Consider the following 6,785-nt stretch of genomic DNA (forward strand, 5'->3'; position numbering starts at 1 on the left):
ATAAAGAAAATCTATTGTAAAGTTATTATGGTAGCAATTATATGTTTGTCACTTTGTAAGTTGAACTGACGGTAGTTATTACCGTAGTCGTATCACGGAACATATATTTTATGGCGTGTACTTATCATATTTAAAGAATAACAAGGACACAAAGGAAATTTATTGTACGGTGCATTTTTGCGAAATATTTTCTAAGAAAAATATTTATAAAAATGTAGTAAATAAATAGGGCATTGTTCGAATTTAAAATATTTTAAAGACAGTATATAGTTGTCTGTAATTGCCAAAATCATGTAAGATATGTTGACTGTACTGTATTATAAATGTTTTTATTTGTTCGAGTCATAATTTAGAAATGTGATCTCAAAAGAAAAGTGACGTTTTAACATAACTGGATCCTAGATAAAAGAAGGAGGGAAATATTCGTCATAGAAAAATACATATAGGCCTAAATCTACATTGATCAGAATTTTTTAGCCTATTTAAAGAGAAAAATCCAAAATTTTTACCTTAAATATCTTTATATTTAAGGATAAAAGCTATTTTTAAACCATAGCCTAAATATAATTTTATAAGGTTTACGTTTATACCAAAAATTTTCAATACATCTTATTACAATATTCAATAATCTCTTGTTTAGTGACAATTTAAAAAAAAAAAAGCAAAATATAGAGCTAATTTAATTATTCATAAATATTTTATAAATAGAAGTATTGTACTATTTTCATAATCATCGTTTGAAAAAACATAGTAAAATGCTAGATATAAATGATCAATTTTTCAATAAGAAAAACAACTTTTTCTGCGAATTTTTTTGTTTATGACATTAAACTAAGGAGTAATATTCGAAATTTGTTATTTAAAACTAAAATTCATGCTTCACAAGTATTAAATTTTATGCAAAAATGCTGATAAAGACACAATAACTAATCGAGTCTTTTATAATGTTTAGCATAAAAGAAATGAATATGCTACAAATAATAAAGAATTTACATAAAATAAAATTTAATTAGAAAATATACAGCATCACATATATTGCATTTTATTATTTTAACCCTGAATAGAATGTCACAGATCCAATCTTCACTTCAAAATTGTAGTGTAATAGGTATAAAAGGGGGTGTTAACTTTCAATGAAATTATTTAAAAAAAACAATAAACTTCACAATGTTAAATCGTTCTCAAAAGTAAATATCGCGTGGAAAATTGATCCTAATTACACGCCAAAATATATAGGGTCTGCAGTTTATAACTTATAGGCTATAACCTAGTTTACAAGGCTTAAATCCTATAAGCCATTCTATTCAATGGAGCTTCTCATCGTGTTTTGATCAAGGAATTTAGGTTTATTTCATAAAATTGAGACACGAATTTATAAAAGATAAAAAGATAAAAATAAAACAAACGGGTTTTCCTTAAAGTCTTTATAAATTTAAATATTATTTAAGATTCAATAAGCTATTTAGAAATCGTGTGATTGAATCTTAATTAATACATTGAAATGCGATTGGCGCCGAACAGAATCTTATATTCTAGCCAATATTTTCAAGCATTAAGTTTAAACGTCAATAAATTAGCGTTATAAACTATCTTTTTCTTTCATTAACTGGAAAATGTCGCGACAACTTTCTCCGGTTTATTATTGTCACGGCCTCGGGCATTAATAACCTTAATCAGGATTAACTGGTAAATTTAACAAAAATACATTGATTGACCTCGATTTAAATCTTGAATATCTAATGCCAGCGTAATATATTAATATAAAATTAAGTGCATTTAATTTCATTTGCAAGTATAATAAATACAAATTGCTTGTAAAGTCGGTAAAAATATATGGCTTAAAAAATTTCTCACTGACAAACCTATTAATTAAATTTCGGATTACAAGATCCGAAAATAATTAATCAAATTTTTTAAAAAAAATATCCCTACGTGTCATTTCCTTACACACCATTCAATCTTTTATTAATGAAAACGATTCACGATTTTTGTTAATAAAATATTATATTACGTGACACGTGATTGCACCCGTGTTTTAACACGTGATCAATCAATTGTTTTGTCATTTAATATAATCAAAGAGTGGTCAAGCGTTTGTCTGTTATCAGTCTACTTGAATAATTAAATTATTTTCACGCGATTAAATTAAACTTTACAATCATAAAAAATATATATATATAAGAATAATTAATACTAAATTGTATAAGACCCAGATACGATTCTAAATATACTGAATATTATTTTTTGGAGAGTTTAAACCAGTATATTGATTGATAAGGAAACTTCTAACTGCAAATATAAACACTCTTAAGGTCATTCATTTATTAATTCTGACATCCAATATTAAATACCTTAAAATTAAAGGGGGGAAATGTTTTGATCTATTTAATTAGTAGAGAACATGACGCTAAATTTTAAGTACGTCGAAGGTCCTTGATATACATAAAACTTCGTGTCTCTTCCCAGGATAGTAAGGTCAAATAAACAACAATTTATTCGACCTTTTACTTTAAGGATAAAAAGGTACACCTTCTACCCACTTGTGTAATTTATGCATATTTTTTAAAAATAATATTCAAAATAAAATTCCATTATTAATGTTTTTTTGCAAAACAATCAGAGAGAATGCATTGATCTGAGTATCATCTTACCATGAAAACAATAGGTTATTAATTTTGAACCAATAAGGAAACGTAACCTAATTTTAAATTGTATAATAATAGTGATTTAGAAGTAAAAGGGAATCAACTGCTAGTTGTTAAATAACACGAAATATTTTAGGAAAGAAGACATTTTAGTTGTTTTTTCTCTCTCTGAAAATATTCGAAATATTCAACTTTGTATACCTAATAGTTAAACATTTTGCATTAAAAGTATAATACACTTCTTTAAAATTATAAATGGAAGGTATTTCCTGAAATTTTTTCGACAATTTTAACCAGAATATCAAGTTATTTTCTGTTGTTTTTTTTTAATCGTCAAACTAGCTGGTTGAAAACGAAACATGTGATCGCACAGGTGTCGACAAATTACAGTTGCTCGAGCATAAAATCAAGAGGAACCACGGTTTTGGCTACGAACTCTGACCTAAAGGAAGACATAGTTTCAGGTCGACGCACTCTTTATGCATTTCCTACTTTAAAATAATATTTAGCTATTGTAATTAAAAACCACTAATATTTTTGCATGTCACAGACCTCTTTACACAGATGTAAAACTAATGTTTGTACTGGACAAATAGCTTTGTTCGAGTTAATTTAAACTAGATGTTTACCGTCTAAATTGGGTACAACAGATGTACAGTGTAATTTTAAAACAAAACACGCAATAAAAGTCGAAAATAATTTATTTGACAACTTTTGAATCCCGTGACAAGACGTCATCGGAACGAGGAAGTGAGTGGTCATAGTTGAAAGGTCAACACCTCAGAAAGCAAGTTATGAATGTTTATTCTGAAAGGCGTAAAATAAAGTTGTATCGTGTATCTTACGTTTATTATTTTAAAAGTTTCATAATTTAATATCATTCATTTTTTAAATAAATATTTAAATATGTTATAATGTTATTCGGAATTTTTTTTTAAAGTTTTATCAGCATGATTTTTATGATTGTGCTCATATATGTATATATACTTTTTTTTATCTTTTTTAAATTTGGGTCAATACTTTAAAGTAAAATAATTAAATTATAGGCCTATATAATTTAAATAATTTTAAATTAAGCGAAATAAATAAAAAAAAAATGTAAAATAAATTTACATATTTTATTTATTTATTCATTTTTTAATAGAAAATTTATATTTTACTCTTACTTCTTTAATTCCATTTGCACAAATTATGCAAATTTTCTTTTTTGAATTGATTAATTTGGAACCTGAATCTCTATAAAAGTGACATTTAGGACACTTGTTTTTTTTTCCGCGATAATTTCAGCATATTTAAATTCAGGTTAAATAATATTATTTGGAAAAATTATGAAATTATTTCATATAATTTAATGTGTTATTCTGTTATTGCTATAAATTTTCATTTATTTAAAGAATAAATGCATATATTTAGATACGTTCAAGCATTAGTGTAGAGTCTAATAGGCCTATACAAAATTTAATGAAGTCAAATCAGATTGCATTGAATAATAACATTAAAATTTGTATAAATATAAAGAATTCTTCATATTAATTCCAACGCGACTTAATTTACATGTAAATTGCTAAATTTAGATAAGTTGAAACTTATAAATCATTCAATTATATACGACAACGGTTAAAAAAACATAGAGAATTTTTAAAACGATATTTTATTTTGTATAATTAATTTAAAAATTTTGGAACATCATCAAGGTTTGTCAAAGAAAAAGTTTCATATTGATTGACTGGTTGTCCTTGCTCCCAATTAACTTGCTCGCTATTGGCTTGATTTACTTTTACCGTTTTCGGGGCATAGGTACCTCAGTTTACGATGTACAAAAATTTTCTTCCTTTAATTTATAATACTCTGTTATTATAATAATTAGAACACAGAAAAATACATTTGGAAGCACGAAAATCATGTTCTTACTCATCATTGTTGCTAATTTAAATGATTAAATATTATATTAGTGGTCTGTAATTATAATACGAAGATGACATAATATTATTGCATTAAATATCTGTTAGAATATTTTGATTTTCAACACAGGAAACAATTGTTTAATGTCATCTACCTTTATTCTCAATCGCGCCTTGTTTCCTTCTGTTGTTAATAAATGAATTTGTATATAATTTATTTATTTTTTTGAAATTTAAATCAACGTTTTTAATATTTATAAAACTGCATTTATCTAATTAAATGAGTTTTTTTTAAACTATAAAACATTAATGAGTCACGAACCAATTCAACAATTTGTTAACTCTGAAAGTGATGTTGATTAAGGTAAATTGGAATTATTTTAAAACAAATTGAACTAAACGTTAATAGAGCATTGAAAATTGAATTACTTTCTCATAAATACTATTTAAATACAGTTTAAAGATATTTGTAGAAATATTTTATTAGGTAAAAAAACATTCTATATATTAAATTTTATATGATAATAATTAATAAATCAAAATAAATTTTTAATGTATCTTTAATAATATAAAAATTATATTAACAGCTTTCTATCGATATTTTCCTTTTTATTCTTCTATCTTTTACGTAATTGTTACTATTAATTATTTATCGAAGCTTCAATTGTCTTCGTTCAAGCGTATAATAAACTTTCACTCAATGTAAAATTGATTTAAAAAACATTGACAATTTTCGAGAGCGACGATAATAAAATATTCCTTATATTTTTTATATGTGTAAAAATATAAAGAAATCCAAATAATAATGAAAAAATATTTATTAAATAAATTATAGATTAGATTTTTCTATCATTAAAATGAAGGAAAACAGAGTTTTATTTTAAAAAACAGTTTGCCTAAGGCTTAATGAGTGTTTCAGGAAGAAGGTAAAATATAAAACACCATTAACTTCATTCCATCACCTGCATAAAAATTTTGCCATTTTTTTTCAACAATAAGATTTTTAGTTCAACTGAAATCTGATACAAAATAAACATGAATAATGTCATTTCTTTAAAATATTACTGAAGGTTTACAGTAAGAAATGTGTAAACCTTCTTTTAGAAGAAATTTCGGAATGTAAAATGGTTATTTACGTGTGTAATTTTCATTCTACTAATAAATAAAGGAAAAAAAAAAAAAAAACATTGTTTTAAAATGGCTTCTGTGAAATATAAATCAATTTTTTTTTTTCTTTTAAAGTTAAATATCTAAAAATTGTCAACTCAAATTTCAAGATGGATTCTAGTTTTAAATAATAGTCTGTTGCAAGTCTTGTTTTTCGCTTGGAAAGTCACCTGTTTTCGCAAGAGAAGGAAATTATGGTAGACAGCAACTTAAATTGTTCTAACCTAAAGAACATTTCAAGGTTGAAAAATATTTTCCGCTTCAAAATCCCTTTACATTCATTTCATATCATTTATTTTAGTCAGGTTTCATTGCATAATATCTCTGTCTCTTCTGTATTCCAATTAACTTTTTATACTATTATTATGTTAAATTAAATTTCATATTTATCATAAAATTAAAATTTTCAACTATATTATATAATTCATGGCATTTATTAAAATTAATTCTGTTAATTCAAACTGCAGATAATCATAGATAATTTAAAAAAGTGAATTCTAATTAATATGTATTATTTACCATAAATTTCTAATTAGAACGGTTTTTTAAGTAAATATTTAAACAAGCTGATATACAAGTTTAAGTAGAATTAAGTATAATAAATAAGTTTTGTATTTGATTTAAGTAAACTTTCAATTATAAATTCTCTTGTATCCAGACATACAAACTAATGGTGAATTTTATATAAGAATATAAGAGTGAAAAATATAAGAAGAGAAGCAAAATATTCGTATTGTGAACCTATTGCCTGTATTAAAAATAGGCAATTTTAACAAATGGCGACTTTAGGCACATGTATCCTAGGCTTTCTCCTAAGGCCTTGAGCTTTTAATAACGTCAGGCAGTCGTAGATTAGTCTTGGTCGCGTACCAGCTAAGATACTACACTTTATATAATATCGAGTGACGTATAATACGAGCTTCACATTACAAAATCCAACAACGAGTTGCTTAACTTTCCCGGCAAAATCTGGTGGCGCAATCTGTTATGATATTTTAAAAGCTTTTTATACTTTTATTAACTATTATAAAATGGCAAAAAAGCTTAATTTTGAGGGCAAGGATGAGTTTTA

This window comes from Centruroides vittatus, unplaced genomic scaffold (genome assembly GCF_030686945.1).
Source record: "Centruroides vittatus isolate TY-2023 unplaced genomic scaffold, ASM3068694v2 contig_689, whole genome shotgun sequence".
In the NCBI taxonomy this organism is placed as follows: Eukaryota; Metazoa; Arthropoda; class Arachnida; order Scorpiones; family Buthidae; genus Centruroides; species Centruroides vittatus.